This window comes from Artemia franciscana, unplaced genomic scaffold (assembly GCF_032884065.1).
Source record: "Artemia franciscana unplaced genomic scaffold, ASM3288406v1 Scaffold_728, whole genome shotgun sequence".
Taxonomy (NCBI): Eukaryota; Metazoa; Arthropoda; class Branchiopoda; order Anostraca; family Artemiidae; genus Artemia; species Artemia franciscana.
Window position 1 is genome coordinate 245,895 of NW_027067390.1, and position 19,518 is coordinate 265,412.

Here is a 19,518-nt window from a genome sequence, read left to right on the forward strand (position 1 = left end):
TTAAAGGTTCATGATCTCCAGAAATTAGTAACCAATTCTAGCACAACACGTTCTAGAGCTTAAAGGTTCATGATCTCCAGAAATTAGTAACCAATTCTACTTACAGTTGCTTTCTAATTTTTATTTGAAGAAAAAAGAATATCGAAATGTAGACTAATCATTTTTTCGCTTTGAAGCTCAGTTTGCATTTTTGATTCTTTGCGAATTAAATAAAAAAAACTAGTTTTTTAACTGAAAGTAAGGAGCGACATTAAAACTTAAAACGAACAGAAATTACTCCGTATATGAAATGGGTTGTCCCCTCCGCAGTCCCTCGCTCTTTACGCTAAAGTTTGACTCTTTGCCACAATTCTACTTTTTAAAACAACTAAAACTTTAGCGTAAAGAGCGTGGGACTGCGGAGGGGACAACCCATTTCATATACGGAGTAATTTCTGTTCGTTTTAAGTTTTAATGTCGCTCCTTACTTTCAGTTAAAAAACTAGTTTTTTTTATTTAATTTCTGAACGTTTTTGAATTAATGCATGTTTGATTTTGGCTCTCCGCACATAAATTATTGAAATGAAATTAGTATATTAATTTTTTTTTGGCTAAATGGCTTTCTCTTAGTTTTGATCAGACGATTTTGAGAAATAAGGGGTGGGGAAGGAGGCCTAGCTGCCCTCCAATTTTTCGGTTACTTAAAAAGGTTACTATAACTTTTAATATTCAATGAACGTTTTTATTAGTAAAAAATATACGTAACTTAAGAATTAACTTACGTAACAAACTTTTATATTCTTATATTTTTATTATGTGTACGAGGGGGTTTGTACCCTCGTTAATACCTCGCTCTTTACACTAAATCGTAAGTTTTGTTCCAATTCTTTAAGAATGACCCCTGAATCAAATAGGCCGTTGAATAAATAGTTGAAATCACTAAAAATATTTTAGCATAAAGAGCGAGGTATTTATCTCCTCCTAAATACCTCGCTCTTTATGCAAAAGTATTTTTAGAGCCCTTCATATGCGTAATAATCTCTGTTTGTTTTAAATTTCAATGCTATTCCTTACTTTCATTTGAAAAAACGTTTTCATGTTTATTTTTTCATTGTTTTTTTTTATAGTAATGCTAGAAAATCCTGCGCCCTTTTCATTGAATTTTTTTCAACCATGGCATATTTCTCCAAGGAAAGATCCTCCCACATAGCCCCCTCCCTCAACCCTACCCCCAAAACCAAAAAAATCCCCCTGAAAACGTCTGTACACTTCCCAATAACCATTATTATATGTAAACACTGGTTGAAGTTTGTAACTTGCAACCCCTCCCCCAGGGACTGTGGGGGAGTAAGTCATCCCCAAAAACATAGTTATTAAGATTTTCGACTATGCCAAACAAAATGGCTATCTCAAAATTTTGATCCGTTGACTTTGGGAAAAAAATGAGCGTGGGAGGGGGCCTCGATGCCCTCCAATTTTTTTGGTCACTTAAAAAGGGCACTAGAACTTTTCATTTCCGTTAGAATGAGCCCTCTTGCGACATTCTAGGACCACTTGGTCGATACGATGACCCCTGGGAAAAAAAAAAAAAAACAAAAAAACAAAAAAACAAACAAATAAACACGCACCCGTGATTTGTCTTCTGGCAAAAAATGCAAAATTCCACATTTTTGTAGATAGGAGCTTGAAACTTCTACAGTAGGGTTCTCTGATACGCTGAATCTGATGGTGTCATTTTCGTTAAGATCCTACGACTTTTAGGGGGTGTTTCCCCCTATTTTCCTAAATAAGGCAAATTTTCTCAGGCTCGTAACTTTTGATGGCTAAGACTAAACTTGATGAAACTTATATATTTAAAATCAGCATTAAAATGCGATTCTTTTGATGTAGCTATTTATATCAAAATTCAATTTTTTAGAGTTTTGGTTACTATTGAGCCGGATCGCTCCTTACTACAGTTCGTTACCACGAACTGTTTGATTTTGAAAATTATTTCGTGTATGTTCTTTGAAAGAAGCGTGACTAAAAAGAGAGCTTTGTCAGGACATTGTAAAACTGTTTTTGGTACCAAAATATTTCACATTCAGCGCAAATATGGCTTGGATTGTGCCAATGCTGTGGCTATAAATGTGTCATGGTGGCAAGTCCCCTAGGGCCGACACACTGGATTACTCCTCTAGCATTTCTTCTGTTTCGACCACTTCCCATGAAACCCCCAAAGATTTAAATCTATTTTTATTCCCTTTTTCCTATCTAACCTGAGTTATCTTGCCTTTCTCTTATTACTCTATGGGCATGGACAGTATTTCAAGAAAATACAGGGGGGTAGGGATTTCCCTTTTGTTTCATTAACGAATATACGAAAAAAATCCAAATTTTAGGAGAGTGCAATTTTTTTTTTTCGTCAATGAAAATATCAAAAAAAAAATTGTTGTTAAAATTTGAGGGAGCAGTAGCTTCCCTCCCCTAATTGGTGACCCTGTCTGCGGGCCATTTAGGATAGCAAACGGCCAACAACAATTTAATAAGGACTATTAGGAACGGACAAGTTTTTAGATAACTGTCCCTCGGTCTGTCTGGGATTTTTAATCTTTGTGTTTCAAGATATCAACAGCTCTTCGTAGCACAAATCGTAAATATTGAACACTTTTGTATTCATCCTCAGCCTCCTAATAGACAGCAGTTCATCAACATTCTCTTGATTCGTACCCTTGTTAAGGCTATGGCATTGACTTGGTAAAGAAGGACGTGTCTTCCATTTCTTCCCACCGGGGGTTACCATGTGTAAAGGGTGTTTAAGTGCTTGTTCAATCAGCCATAACTGATAACTTGGTATCCTTATAACGCCCCATGTACCCAGGGTGCCTCTCTAGCCCCACTAGGGATCGAACCCCGGCTTTAAAATAACATTTTAATCATAACGTTCAAAAGTCTCAAATATTGGGATGCATCCTTTTAAATAAAATAAAAAAAAAACACTAAGTGCATGTTTCCCAAATGGCGGTTTATTTTTACCAAAATTTTGCGTATCATTGAAATTTTTTTAACTTATTGACTATAAATCGAACTAACTATAAATCGAAGTCCAAAATCATAACGCATTAAGTGTATATTTTATAGTGTCTCATTTCCATGAAATGCCATATTTAAGGCTTTTCTGAGCTTTTTGGCTACGAATATAAGGCCAGTATTGCAATACATTATTACAAAGTTGATGCACGCTAAGTACATATTTTGCAAAAGGTTGACAGGGACTATGCTTTAAAAAACTACGTTTAAAATTGGTTACACTAATGAAAGCTACTTAAGGCATACAAAAAAAAGTTTATTCTCTCTTTTGGCGATTGGTCACTTACTGACGCTTCAGGTACAGTTTTTCTCTTCGGAGAGGCCTTAGGTAGTTACCAGTTGTATAGCATCACGTGGCTTTTTTACATTAGCGATTGGTTGTGAGTTACCGATATTAGCATTTTTATAAACAAGATATATAATATATTTTCATCAACGTTTTGTGGATTTTAAATCTACCCCCGAAATGTGTAGAAAATCAATTGGTTGATTGAGCTTTAAATTCAAAGTATTTTTTTAGTTTTCAGAAAAGCGTAAATGTTGTTTGTGGTAAAATTTTACTGTATTAAAAAGACTTATTTTCATCACTGAACTCTTCCTTTTATGTGCATAGTAAATAAATGACTAAACAAAACTTTCGACTACAGTAATACTTCAGTAACTTTTAAGTAAAGTGCAAACGGCACTCTAGACAGACATTTTTTTTCCAGATACTTCAGGCATTTTGATTTCTTGTCCATATCAACTAAGGCTTTTAATATCACCCCAGTTAATAAGCACTGATATCGCAAAAATGTATGCTTGCTTTTAGTTTTTCCACTTTTGAAAAATGTTTTTGCTATCACAAAAGAACTGAAGAAATCATTTTTTGGATATTCAAAGTCTGTAATAATGGGCCAATTCTTCCCTTGCTCTCTTCCACCACCAAAGCTCATAAGAAAATTGTGCTTGATTGTTTTGTGTCGGTTCTGGTGACTCTTTGACCATTCACTACTCAAACGGTGAAGCTCCTTGTTCTCGTCTGTACACAGAAATCGATTTTTTTTTTTGCTATCGAAACAGCATTTGAATTTTGATTTTTTTTTTTTTTTTTTTTTTTTTTTTTTTTCAGATTCACAGGATTGAATTTTTCCGGCTGTCTAGTGTTTTTCAACAAGAGGTTGGTAAATTTAAATATTCTCTAGAGCAAATTTTCCTCTCTTGAAAGTTTCAAATTATTTGTTTCTCTTCGCCCCCCCCTCTATCTCTTTCTTTCTCTCTTTCTTTCTGCCTTTCTTTTTTCAACGATGGACTATGATAGTTGCATTGCTTTTAAGTTTGTATTCCTTGATATTTCTTATTTGTAAATAGAACATTGCTTACAGTTCTATATTTTTTTAGGAAGAAAGGAGAAAGAATGTTGTTAGAATGTTGCAGATTAAATGAAGAAAATAGAGTAGCAAAATAACAGGTGGTTTTCATTGACCTTGTATTGGAGTAAAAGGACCCGAGTAAGGTTGAGACTCATTGGTGAGTGTGGCTTAAAATTTTGCAAGGTATAGGAACTGAAGAAGGAACAGAAAAATTTTCTATATGTCTTTTTTTTTTCAGTGAAATTGATTAACGACAGTATGAGTTAGAAAGCGCGGCCATAAGATGCTAAATTTGGTTTTTATATGAGCGAATTTGTTTGACCATACTTAGTATATGAATGAATGAATGAACTTAATTACCCGTAAAAGTATAAAAAACACAAAGTACGGAGTATTATAAATAAACAAAAACGATAAACAGCGAAGAAAAAACATTCAAACTAACAAAAGACAACATGGACTAATTAACCATCATGGACTAATATTCATCATGACATATTGGTTTTGGTCATTTGGGACGTCCCTTCATACGGTAAAAGACAAAGTATCTAGGATCGCTTTACTCATTAAGCCACAATATTAGAAAGAAATACTGGACGTCCTGGGATTTGGCTGTCATAAGGTTACAAGGAATGGCATGACTTGCGGAATCTGAGGAACAAGGGCGCTAAATTATTCAAACCGGCCATGGTTTATATTTAGGTTTAATGGTGGAAAAGAGGCAGGCTTATTTGATCTTGAGATGCAGGCTCTCTTTGGCATATATTTGAGAGGCAGGCTCTCTATTGCCTTGAAGCTCCTACGGTTCGTTTCTCTGGCCAATGAGACCATAATTGCTGTTGAGAAAAGAAGGGGATTAGGAGGCCTGAAGATGGGTCAAAAATTTATTTGTCTCTATTCTGTTTGAATTTTACGATCACAAGTTAGTATGCTAAAGTGACCCTAATATACGCAAAAATTGCGTTCTGGGGTATGGGCCTTCCAATGAAGAGGCTCGAAAAGGGGCCAAGAAACTATTTTTTTATCAGCTTGAAACTTGCAACCTTGGGCTCTTCTGCCTAAATGGATTTCAATGTAAAATAAATGATAAATTATTCGTTTCTCCGAAAATGGGGCTTGAACAGTGCCGGAAAACTATTTGAAAACCTGTAAGACCTCTTTGGAATTTGGATGAAATAGAAGTTTAGAAAAGTGTGGTAAGAATAAGGAGTACTTTCTTGTGTTTCAGCCTCATATAGCTTAACGCTCAGATCCGTTTGTAGTGGTTACAGTGGTCAATTTATTTGTCATAAATTGCAAAATACACAGGTAACAGGGTGGAGTTATAATCCTTAGAACTTGGTTGCATGCTTTTCTGTTACAAGTTTTTTTGGTGATAGTAGTGAGGATGGATATGAAGGTAATCAAAACTCTTGCGATATTCTATTTGCCTTTAGTCATAAGGAATGTCAATGGAAATCCGTCAGTTTGGCTACTAGTTACAAAGTTGTATATAAGTAGTATAGCTATAATACGTCCGACGGGAGCCCGCCCCCTTCGATCTCTATTCAGACACGTTTTTAAACTTTTCAAGATCCAGGCGTTTATTACGTAATAGGGGATGTTTTTTTCAAGATGTTGGTGTTGGTTACGTGATGGTTTTTCTTTTATTGTTATTTGTTTAAAACCTACGAGGAACAGGTGGGAAAACCTCTCAGGGTCTGCTATCTAAGATGCAAATGTAGGCGTTAAGTTTTATTTTTTTCTTTGGTTGTTTAAAAATCTAAGGATTCAGAGAAAAAGCCTGAGTCCCTCCCCAAAATAGGGACAGAATCCAAATTGATCATAGTTTGACCTTGGTTTACACATAGGGCCTTTGTTTTCATTATTGCTAGAAGAAAAAGGAACATCCTGTCGTTTTTTCCAGCGAGAACAAAGGAGAGCTGTTATATAGTTTGGACGTCTATTGAATTACATTATACAAGGGTTTGTTTAGTCGCATAGCGGGACCGAGTAATCCCTTCTATTCTCTGGGGACAATAAAGCCCGGTGCCAGGGGAAAATTTCTATCAGTCTTACATTAGAGATGAGCAGTGCAACTCGATTTTCTAAAACGGATATAGCCCAAAGATACCGGTAGGTAAGTCTCTATACATATTAATGATACCCCTCCGCCCACCTCTCTATATGAAATTAACAAGTAAAAACCTAACTTTTTCTGCTATTGCATGCATCTCTCACTGATAAATTAATCTCAATTTTTCACATCTAAATATGCTTTACTGTGAAAATCTTGTCCCCTGTTAAACCTCTTTGAACCTTGTTCCAACATCTGGGTAAACATGACATAAACAAATTTTTGCGATAACCTTTAATTATAAGCCCCGTCAGGTAAGGGATAGGTTTTAGCAAACAGCTTATGTCACGCTAATGGTTCATTCCTCACAGCCGGTAAATTTAAATGCTCTTATATTATGAGTAAATCGCGATTTATAAACACTTTTCTGATCAAATTGACGAGCTATTTTTCTACAATAAATCTTTGATTTGCTAGAAGGGGTGTTCGATTTTTTATTCAAAATATGACTAATTCCATTTTAACTGGTCAACATCTATTTGGGAAGGGAGTTACGACACACTAGTTAATTGTCAAATGGGTTGCTTTTATAATAATAATAATAATATTTGTTACCCACAAATATACAAAAGTATAAACAGTGGAGTAAAGAGAAAAAATTGATAAACAAAGCAAAAACGAAAGTACACGTAATTCAACAATGGCAAGCATAATAAAGCTAATATAACAAAGAAAAACAGTATAATAGAATAGACTAACAGATCAGTAGAACAGACGAAGTAAAGCTGCATTGATAACTAGAAATACTTACAAACACAGTATAGACCGCCGCTCATCTTTTGCATTCGTCAAATTCATCATTTATTAATAGCCCACTAAGATAAACCTATGGAGAAAAGAAAAAGCAAACGAAATTAACAAAACGACCAAAAAAAAGAAACTAAATACTTATCCTCCATAATACATAAATAACAAGAGAAAATATAACTAAACTAGAAAGATAACTTATAAGAAGAAGAATATTATGGCAGCATCGCCCCATAAAGGGAATTATTCTCGCAGAGAGATCGGACATAGCGAGACAGCCGATTTTGGACGGCCAGGTATGGATCAAGAATGCCATATCTTTCACTAATCCAAGAGTTTCTAGTCCAGGGTGGTAGGCCTAACAAGAACATACAAAAACGGTAAAAGCATGACCGGATGGTACGTTTATTCCGATCAGTTAATAGAGCCCAAAACGGGGAAAGACCAATAACATGTGGCTGCACCAGCGCATTGAAAAATCTTGCTCTGATATGTCTATTATAATTTGTCTTGGCAGATATGAGTAGACCATCAGATTTGCGGATCTTGCTGGTCAAATGTTCAACTAGCAGTGATCTCGTAGATTTCACATCACAACCGATTGGGAGCCCGAGGTAAACTAAACTAGGCGCTGGTATCAAGACATTATTTCCAAGTCGGATATCAGGAACGTCATCTGAGCTTTGACGGTTGAAAACAACAATTTCGCTCTTACTTTCGTTAAGTAAGTTAAGTTAAATTATAACACCCGCTTTATATAGTAATTTGTCTGCCTAAAATATTGAATTATTGCAGGAAACAGTTATGTAAAAGTGGTTTATACTGACGCATTAAATAAGGGGGAAAATAATATTTTTCCCTACAGTAACTAAAAATATGTAAACAAGTGTTATATTGACTATAATAAGGAATTATTGTGTCAGGCCCCCTCCCCCCTTAATAAGGTCAGTTGTAACCGTAGGCTACAGACAAAAAGTTTGCTGATTGTTTGGCTTTCTCTCTAGACTAGCCTAGCTTATTTATTATGCTTATTTCTGATAAAAGATTGGCTCTCATAAACAAATGCAAAACAAAGTAGCCTAAATCCCAAAGAATAGCAAAAATTATAATTTAGCTACTTTTTTGCTATCTTGAAAAGAGGTTAGGTTGGGAAAATGAGACTTTCAGGAATGGGTCTACAGGCTGAAGTATGCCCTGGGAAGGTATTTTGAAGCACCCACCAAGCTAGGACTTTTCTATTGCCGTTTAAAGAAATAATTGCAAATCTCTGTATCTGGAATTAGGAGTCATTGTGATGTTGTAAACGACCCAAAAAAATTTGACCGAATCATTGCCAATCCCAATTTCACATCATTCGCGATCAAAGACTCCAATATGGTCCTTTTACACAGAAAAAAAGAAGAGTAGTTTTTAATAAAAATATTGCTACTGGTAGCATTATCTTAGAAATTTCCAAGAAACTCATCTTATAATTGTATGACATATATGTATGCTCCAACGGCCAGGGGAGGGACGAGTTCAAGTTTATTTTGAGGATACATCATAGAGGGAGTCAGAGACATTGGATATGAACATCACATAGAAATCACTAGGCATTGTGAGTGTCTTCAGCGCCAATCCAACAATCAAAGTCAGAGTTTTATTCTAGCCAACAAACAAATAACTGTCTTGTACCCTTGCCAGTTCGACTCTGTAATATATTTTCAAGCTATTACATTCCGCTGTTTTACTTTTTTAATTCATACACATAAAAACCGCAAAGAATATCTTCATCTTTCATATCACTTAGACGATACGTCACAGATTTAGTGTCCAGGATTTATGACACTTTCAAAAGTTCAGTGGACCACAAATAATTCCCCTTTTGAAAAATATTTCAAGTTTGATTGATTCGAACTGTATCATCAACACTAAATTTCTTCTTTTTCACTTGCCCTTCATTGTAATGCTCTTTAAGAAAAATGTCAAGCGTATTTTCACCGTGATGAGCTTCGAGAGGACTAAGATTGGACAGGGATCGATAAGGGCATTGATTATAAATCAACATGATTTTTATCTGCATCTTGAATAAAAGCGGCAATATTTTTCAATGTACAAAATATCGAGTTTAAAATTCGAATAGTTTTTATCAAACATCCAGCCAATGCCACCTTTATTGCACTATGACTATGATAGGGCATTGTATTATATTTCAATAAAACCTTTTCTACATTTGGATTAACAAGTTCACTTCCCCGATCTGCTGGAATTTTTTTTATAAAAATCTTGCTCTAGGAAATGTTCGAGGGCTTTATCAACTTCGTCACCTCTCTTTGAATGCAATGAAACGGTATATACATAGCGACTAAAACACTGATTTCAAGTAAAATGAATGTTTGGACTATTGTTACGTCTTTGAATATCATCTAGAGTCAAAAACTATGCTTGTGATATATGCAATTGGAAGAGGCTTTAGTTTTTCGATAAAGGTTTGGGTGTGATTACATTTCAATTTTGACCCATTCAGTGAGATGAATAATAGAAAAGGTAGTTTTGCTTGTCCTGATTACCACAATTGGGTCATGGAATGGACTATTATAATGGTAGTTGGTCCATGTTGGGTGCAATTGGTTTGCTAAGTTGTTTCGCTCTGCATCACCCCTGGAAAAAAATATATTTGTCCGATTTCCACAGATTTGGCGTCCTTTACACTACACGATTAGAGCCCCGGGATGGATTTTAAAGGAAGTTTTTCATAAAATCTCTAGTCTAGCACGTGATCCCTTGACGAGCCAATGAAATCACGTCAAAGTGAAAAAAGTTTAAAAAGGATGAGAAACACTTCATCACTTATCAGTCTCTACTTTGTATCATATCAGTCATTCAGAAGTCAGTCAGAGCGAAAAAGACATATCATTGTCAGCTTCTGACTGACATATCAGTCAGAAGCGAAGAACCTCACTCTTGACAAAGAAGAAAAAGAAACCAAGAGTAAAAATTGTTAGATCGAAACAGGTTTTCTTCTCTTAGAAGTAGATATTTTACCACATAAAGAATCTCGTCCCTCAGTCATCTCATCATTGAATCTTTTCAATGCAGAAAATGTTGATGTGAGTGTAAAACAAGGTTACTATGAACCATTTTATCCACAATAACTACTTTCTGAAAACATACATTTTAAAATTTATTCCAATGAAGAGTATTACATAGATTTGACCTCGACACTTATAGATAAGCATGTGATTGTCAAAAAATCCAACAATGAATAACCAAGTCCAGCTGAGGGGTTATCCTATGAAAGTTGTGTACTACACAATTTGTTTAGACAAATAAGTGTATATATCAATGGAACTTTGGTGAGCACAAGTAATAATCTATCAAACTATGCAAGCACCTACAGTTCAAGTTGATGACTCCAATGTCCTATAAGAAATTGAGAGGCTTAGCCATTGGATATGAATGTAAAACGGACACTGACACTATTGGATATACTTTCAAGAGGTGACACCTAGTGATTTACACTTGGTTGGGAAAACAAGTCGTGAAATATTTGAAATACCTCAATGGATGCCTTCCAATGTTAGATTGACATAAAGTTACAACTTTCGGCGTCCAATTTTATTTTTCTAAAAGTACTTACCACTATAATTGATGTAACAGTCTCTCTCACTTCGGAATACTACTTCATGTACGAAAACAACAAGTTATGAGTTCTGTTGCTTTGTCAATTAAAAAACTGAGAGCAAACGGTAGCAATCTTAAACTGTTCGTTCGGCATATCATCACGAATCAGCATAAAATTGCCACGGGTTCACGTACCTACGCTGAATCTTCATTCATCAATGGTGAAATTCCTTCAAAACTACCTTTGGCTTTTGTGAACCGTGCTAATGCCGTTGGGTCCTGGACAAATTCTTCACAAAAATTTGAAATGTTTGGTCTATCCAACCTTTTGTGCAAACTGACTGGAATTCCTCCGTAGAATTTATCGCTTGATCAATCCTGCAGGATCCTATATGAATTGACAATGCAATCCCTAGATCGAGATTCATTACCATTTGAAAATGATATAACCGATGTGAAAACTCATGCTATCATTGTATTGGATTTGTCTGGTACTTAAGATATGAATATTTTTCGAACGGGCATAGTAAGTTTAGAGTACCTTTTCCGATCCGTTGGTGAGTATTGCCTCAATCGCGCTAAATCAATTTGAAACCCAATTGGAAATTACCCCTGATGGCAGTGTTCTATTAGACTTGGCACGATGAACATAGATCAGATAATCAATGCATTTAATTTGGATCTCTACATGTCCAAATACAGATCCTATTGTAACCCTCGGATTTCCTCGAGCATATTCAAAGTGTTAACAATACTATAATCATTGTTAATAGTAGTCCATCAATTGTAAAGACGGGACATCGGTTACGCATCTTTCAAAAAATGAATAATAGGGTATTTTTGATACTCTTTGATTATCGTTTGCAGTCTACACGCCTCACATCAATAACTTTCTTGAGCAAACTGGAAAATCTATTGTCCAGAATTGGATGCGAGTACAAGATTTATCAACTAAAAGCTCTGGCCTTCATGCACTATTATATTTTATTTTACGATGTCGTGGATATGCTTACATTTAATTTTTCAGCATTAATGTAGACAATCCTCGATTGAGCGACTTTCTAGTTGAAAATACCCTTTCCTACCTGTATAATGTGAATTTCAGTGCCCTAAAGGTAAAATTCTTTAAAAGTGTTTGTGAATTTGTTTATCAATAAAACTTGTATGTACAAAAAGTCTTCATTCTTTATATTTCTTCTTCCACATATAGGTAACCATCGGTAACGATAATTGGCGATATATCGTCAGGATTCAGCTTGTACTCATATTGGCATGCAAAGTCAGGGTTATATCTTCTATAATATAATGTAATTTCATTTTCGTTATATCTTTTCGTAAAGTCAATTATACTGTTGTAATTCATAATACAGAATTCATGTGTTTCTATTTGCTTATACGAAGCAATGTCACACACGATATTCTCGTTTAAAGAATCGCTTTATTTAAAAGCCAAATAAAAATCAGTAAGCTTATAATCGTAGTAGCCAGTATCTTCACAGCAATAGCGTAAAAACCAGACTCTTATTATTCCGACAATTGGAGCGTAGACCAGGTCCTTACTTCCAAAACAATTTAAAACCACGACGATACCAGTCTCTTAAAAATAAACTGAAATCACTTTTAGGGTTCTTTCCAATCATACCAGGATAAGTATTTTTCCCATTGATCACATTTAATATATTGACAGTTGGAGTATAGGAAACTTCAAGTGTGAGAGCCACAAACATCTTCAAGACCGGAATTGTAGTATTTAATTTGCGCTGAATATTTTCTATGCAATTTATATGGATTTCATAATCTACACTTTTCGTCGTAGTTATCAACAATGCTATAATTTTCCCAGGATGACCACCTGCCCAATTTATACAAACATAATTGACATATTTAAAACATTTTTCAGTTTTGACTGTCTCACATCCAAAAAGAAACTGACTTGCGATCGATAAAATTAATTTCTGCTAGGAGGAGGAGTAGTCTTGTGACGTCACAAAACTTGTTCGACTTATTTTTGTTGTTTATGAGACATGAGACATGGTTTAGTAAGGATGTGTATTATATTTGGATTTCGAATATCTTTGGATATTTGTGGATATTTACTGAAATATTAATATTTAATCTAGGTAGTGTCCAAAATCAAATTCACAATATCATTTTGTTTTGTTTCGATTAGTCTGTCAATAAATTGAATAAATGCATCAGGCCCACGACGAGAAAGTTTCATACAATTTTCCAAATACGGAGAATCATTTTCACTCTATTGTTAAGCATCCTTCGATAGAACATTTTTCTTGTAAGAGATAAATCTTGAAATTCATCATTTAGAATCAAACGTTTTTCCAAAGTCACTGGATTCCGTATGATTTTCTGTTTATCTAGTCGAGTCATTTTTAACCTGACACTCTCACTACCAATTCTTGACTAACGAATGAAGATTCTTTCTGCTGTATCATTGCTAGTAAAATATCCAACAAGAAATAGTAAGAAACTGACTCCTTTTTATATATTGGTTCAGATTAACTGTGTTCAATATATTTCACTGATGCATTTAATCCATCTTGCAATCTTTGTAAATGCTTTATATTCGCACATACCTGTTCTTTCGACTCGAATTTTCTCAATGATGTTAAAAATTTTCCAAACATCTTGTCCCATTTTAGGGTTAGCCGACAACCTCCTGTAGTTTCTGCTGCTACGTTAGGTACTCTAGATTTCATTTCGCCATGGCTAGGGCCTTCGAGTATCAGTATTCTAAAAGCGTCCATTACTAAAGAATATGCCAAGAACAATATCCTCAATGTTGATACACTGAACTCTTTTTCAACATTGAGGTAAATGAACCGTTAGATCTAACAAGTCACGCATCGTTGACCTTCAAAGCCTGTTTTTTTCTGGACTATAAAGGTACACTGGAACCGAAACAATTTAAGCGAGATAACGTAATCCTCATATGTATATATTGGATCAAGATCAATTTTTTACAACCGTTGCTTCTCCGCTTGACTAGCGGACCCTGAAGGTTTTTTCCTTACACCATTACTTCTTTGAAAAACCAAAGAAAAAACTATTACGTAATGTCTGCGTTTGTATCTTGACTAGCGGGGCCTGAGGAATTTTTAATACATGACCCTCTTAGGTTTCAAATAATTCACAATCAAAGAAAAAACAATGCGTGACAAACAAGTTGTAATACGTTACACACGCCTACATCCTTAAGAAAACACCCTATTACGCAAAAAGCACCTGCATCTTGAAGAAGTTTTAAAAAAAGCGTCGGGATCGAGATTCGAAGGGGGTGGGCTCCCGCCGGACGCATTATAGCTATACTACTTATATACAATTAATATCCACGGTATCTTCCTGTGAATGCTGGAGATTTCTGAGTTGTTGTCATCAAAGTGTATTTTTGTAACTAATAAAGAGTGTCAGAAAACGATGCTATATATCTTACGAAATAAAAGCATAAGGGTTTGCACAAAGTGGCTGTGGACAACTAACCGTCTTTTAAAAAGGGTTTGGGTGAAATTTCTGCAGTTAATGTCAAATGTTTTGAAGTCTAGCGATAACTTGCCTCAGACTTGAAAGCTCTAAGTGATCTTTGGAGCTTTTAAGTTGAATATATTAGTCATCGTCAAGAATCTAGTAATATGTTTGCAAATTATCGCAATAGAGTATTGGAGTATGCCTCCATAGCTTGTTTACGTGATGACAATGATATAAAGACATCAAATTAAAAATATCACATTGCCCTTTCTTTAATCTTATAAAACTATAAAAATGTCTTTAGCCCTATTGCCTTCGATTACTCTAACAAGGATAGAAACTGCAATAATTTAGAATTATTCTCACTTCGGCTGTTCGTAACCCCTTTTGTCAACGTTTCATTAATTCGTCAATGTAAGCTTCCATTTTTTCAATGCAAGCTTTTTGATTTACAAATAAAAAAAGCAAATAACCGTTGGTTAACCAACAGTTCTAGACCCAAGCGTGTAAATTCACTTATATCGTAAGGTGATCACAAGGTTACATAATAAGTTATTTGATCGGGGAAATTCTTCCGACAAAGTCTAAAAAGTTTTTTGGGTATTTTCAAGACACCCAGGATAAATAAAGGTTTTGTGCCTAGTATTTCAATACATAGTTTTTTGAATTTACAAAAAAGAAGAAGCAAATAATGATTGATTAATCTACAGTTATGGACCTGAGCGTGTAAATTTACCTATGGCGTAGGGTACTGATCATATTATGTAATAAGCTATTTGATCGAAGGAGTCCTTCCAAAAAAGTCTATAAAGTTGTTTTGTTTTGTTTTTTTTTTCAGGTAGCTGGGAACAAAAGGGGTTTTGTGCCCCATATTTCAATGTACTGCTTTCTTATTCTCGAAAAGGAAGCAAATAACGGTTGATTAATCTTCAGCTGTGGGCCCTACATAGCAAGCTACTGATCGAAGCAGTCTAGAATATGTTGCCATGATATGTTAAAAAGTACGCGTTTGCAACGGTTGGGTGTAAATTTTAAGTAAAACATCTAGTGTATCTTTACATTCCTTCTTCAGAGCCAATGCCCTGCGCTGTAGTAAGCCCCACTCATCAATCTTGCAATATTTCCACGTTCATGTGCAGAACTGTGCACAAATTGTATTGTTTATAATAGATGAAAAGAAGGAACCAAATGAATCGTTGATTGGGGCAAAATGTGCTTACAACCGTAATATTTTATTATTCTCGTTTCATAGGAGGTAAAATTTGGTCAATTTTTATATGAACTTGAATTGTTATTAATAATACTGTTGAAAATCAAGATTCCATTAACGAAAACCAAGTTATCTTTCCTCTAATTATAATGAATTGTGGATGTATGGGGGTCCGTCATATCGGTACTTTGTTTCATACACAAGAGGTAGCAAATAGTTGAAATTTTCTGTTGTTTCCACTTTAAGCATACTCATTAATATGGTGACAAACCAGTCCAGATTTTTTTTTCTTAAATGAAAGCTCCTGGGATCAATTTGGAAATACCACCGCTAAAAAAAAAAAAAAAAAAAAAAAAAAAAAAAAAAAAAAAAAAAAAAAAAAAAAAAAAAAAATCTCAATCAAATTGACTTTGGGAACTTTGCACCATACATTGTTGAATGTTGAATCAAATCTGCAAACATTATTGTTGTTGTCATGATTACAGGGCTTTAAAAAATCACCGACTAGCTACTTGTTTATTTATTCAGTAGGATAGCTTTCTTGGGTTAAACAAATATTTGAATGCCTCTTATCAGCAATATTTCAGTATAAAGACTCATGTTGGACAAGAAAAATTTTTCGTTCTAAAAAACTAAGCGCTGCGTCACGTTTATGGAATATCCTAAGGCTGCAATTATACACAATGGTTTTCAAGATGATGCCAAAGATGTAACTCAGACCCTTCCCGAAGGTATATTTCTGATTTGTGACGGGTAATTTGGCTCTAGTAGTTCAAAAATCTTCATGTGACATCTTTCTTAAATTTACTATCGTATCCTTCCCCCCTAAAATGATATGCTGGATCAATTCTTCTACTTTGGTTTCAAGTATCTCATTCAATTCTTAAAAAGTTTATATGTTTCGAAAGTTATAAAGAATATGTTATGTCTCTTTTTGAAGATTGGAGAAGTGCTTAAAAAAATGAGACTCTTGGTACTAAAATCTTTTCCCTTTATTTTTTGGCATTACTTTCTGTGATTACCAGACGCCCTGTGCTGTCAAATAAAGCTGGCCACTAAATTCACTTTAAAGGACCACTTAACTTTCTTCGTTGTTGCTATTGGTGTAGCGAAATCCTTCATTTATATCAATCCTTTTACATAATAATTAATCTATCCAGGATGTAGACCTTGTCCATAAGTGGAAAATACAAAATAGACATGGTTCCTTGTTGCAATCAGGCACAAAGCCTAATCGTAAATACACCAAAAAAACTAATAAATCTGCAAGAAACACAATATCTCTTAAATAAATCTACTAATTTATGAGATTATAAATTAATCTCAATATCTCAGGTCCAAATAGGCTATTGGTAAAACCCAAGAAATGAAAGTTATTTTCTGACCCATAGTTGAAGCTTTCGCTCGATTAGTCGTATTCGACTAATCGAAAATTTCCATTCGAAAGTTGTAATTTGGCGTCAATTGTGGCTCATTATCGGGTACCATGACATTGTGTACTAAGTATTATATATTTATGCATTTCTGTGCGTTGAAATTAATGGTGTACAATTGCTGGGGAGTAAAGCATATTAAGAATGTGAATAATAATTTATGTTTGTTTATCAAGCTTTTCATATCGTATGAAAAACAATTTGTCAAACTGATGTCTTTTATACATTAAAAAAAAACTAAAATCCTTTTTTCAAAGGAGATCTTTCTTACTAATAGTTTAAATAAACTAGATTTTTAACATATACTTTGTTAGTGTTATGTCAGTACGAAAAAGAAGGCATTTAAATTCCTACCGTGCGTGATTACTCTGCCTCAGTCCGATAATGGAAAATAACAAAAATATTTATGCTGCAGTTTATGAAGAAACTAGCCTCAAAAACAACTGAAGAAATCCAGCTTTCTTTGAAAACAGGAAAAAGGCTTGAAATCATGCTATTAGAAAGATTAGAAGAAAGTACGTCGAGACAACTCTTGCAACCAGGATTTACTTGGCCATTATTTTAGTCTTGCAAAAAGCTTATAGCATATGCTTTTTTGATGTGAAAAAGGCTAATCTTTGTTGGAAAAATATCCGTAAAATATAGATGTTCAAATCATAAAATGCCAGCAATTAAATTATTGATGGTACTTTTAGCCTAAAATTCAAACTAACAATAGCCACATAGGGTATGACAAATACTTAATAAGTCAGTGCTAGGGTCGATGCATCATTAAAGCTATGACTACTGAGAAGTTGAAACCAATCCTCCGGCATGTAAGGAATCTATTTGGCTAGCCTACAATACTTTCAAGTACCAAGGGCCTCAAAATAAGAGCAGTTTTGTTCCCTAAAATAAAAACATCGTCATAATAAAACAAAAAAGTTTACTATGGTTGCGTAAGCTTCCACTTGATCAATTCAAAAAGTCAGATTTCATTTTCACTATCCTTGGTACTTTAAACATATTACTATGTTAAACCATATTACCAATTAAACATATCTACTATGGTTGTGTAAGCTTCCACTTAATCAATTCAAAGTCAGATTTCATTTCCACTGTCCTTGGTACTTTAAACATATTACTATGTTAAACCATATTACCAATTAAACATATCTACTATGGTTGCGTAAGCTTCCACTTAATCAATTCAAAGTCAGATTTCATTTCCACTGTCCTTGGTACTTTAAACATATTACTATGTTAAACCATATTACCAATTAAACATATCTACTATGGTTGCGTAAGCTTCCACTTAATCAATTCAAAGTCAGATTTCATTTCCACTGTCCTTGGTACTTTAAACATATTACTATGTTAAACCATATTATCAATTAAACATATCTACTATAATTGCGTAAGCTTCCACTTAATGAATTCAAAGTCAGATTTCATTTTCACTGTCCTTGGTACTTTAAACATATTACCATGTTAAACCATATTACCAATTAAACATATCTACTATGGTTGCGTAAGCTTCCACTTAATCAATTCAAAGTCAGATTTCATTTTCACTGTCCTTGGTACTTTAAACATATTACTATGTTAAACCATATTACCAATTAAACATATCTACTATGGTTGCGTAAGCTTCCACTTAATCAATTCAAAGTCAGATTTCATTTTCACTGTCCTTGGTACTTTAAACATATTACTATGTTAAACCATATTACCAATTAAACATATCTACTATGGTTGCGTAAGCTTCCACTTAATCAATTCAAAAAGTCAGATTTCATTTTCACTGTCCTTGGTACTTTAAACATATTACTATGTTAAACCATATTACCAATTAAACATATCTACTATGGTTGTGTAAGCTTCCACTTAATCAATTCAAAGTCAGATTTCATTTTCACTGTCCTTGGTACTTTAAACATATTACTATGTTAAACCATATTACCAATTAAACATATCTACTATGGTTGCGTAAGCTTCCACTTAATCAATTCAAAGTCAGATTTCTTTTTCACTGTCCTTGGTACTTTAAAAATATTACTATGTTAAACCATATTACCAATTAAACATATCTACTATTATTGCATAAGCCTCCACTTAATCAATTTACAAAGTCAGATTTTATTTTCACTGTCCTTGGTACTTTAAACATGTTACTATGATAAACCATATTACCAATTAAACATATCTACTATGGTTGCGTAAGCTTCCACTTAATCAATTCAAAGTCAGATTTTATTTTCACTGTCCTTGGTACTTTAAACATATTACTATGTTAAACCATATTACCAATTAAACATATCTACTATGGTTGCGTAAGCTTCCACTTAAGCAATTCAAAGTCAGATTTCATTTCCACTGTCCTTGGTACTTTAAACATATTACTACGTTAAACCATATTACCAGAGTCAGATTTCATTTCCACTGTCCTTGGTAGTTTAAACATATATTTTGACTGTGCATAACTACCTCACTTGCTCTTAAACGCAACCACTGTCTGTTTTCTCCGGAAACTAATGGAAAGTTATTTAT

The 19,518-nt window shown here is 34.2% G+C and overlaps 1 pseudogene; it reads left to right on the forward strand.

The window, feature by feature from the left end:
* The window catches only part of LOC136043569 (beta-alanine-activating enzyme-like), a 202,276-nt pseudogene that overhangs the window by 135,627 nt on the left and 47,131 nt on the right, over positions 1-19,518 (forward strand).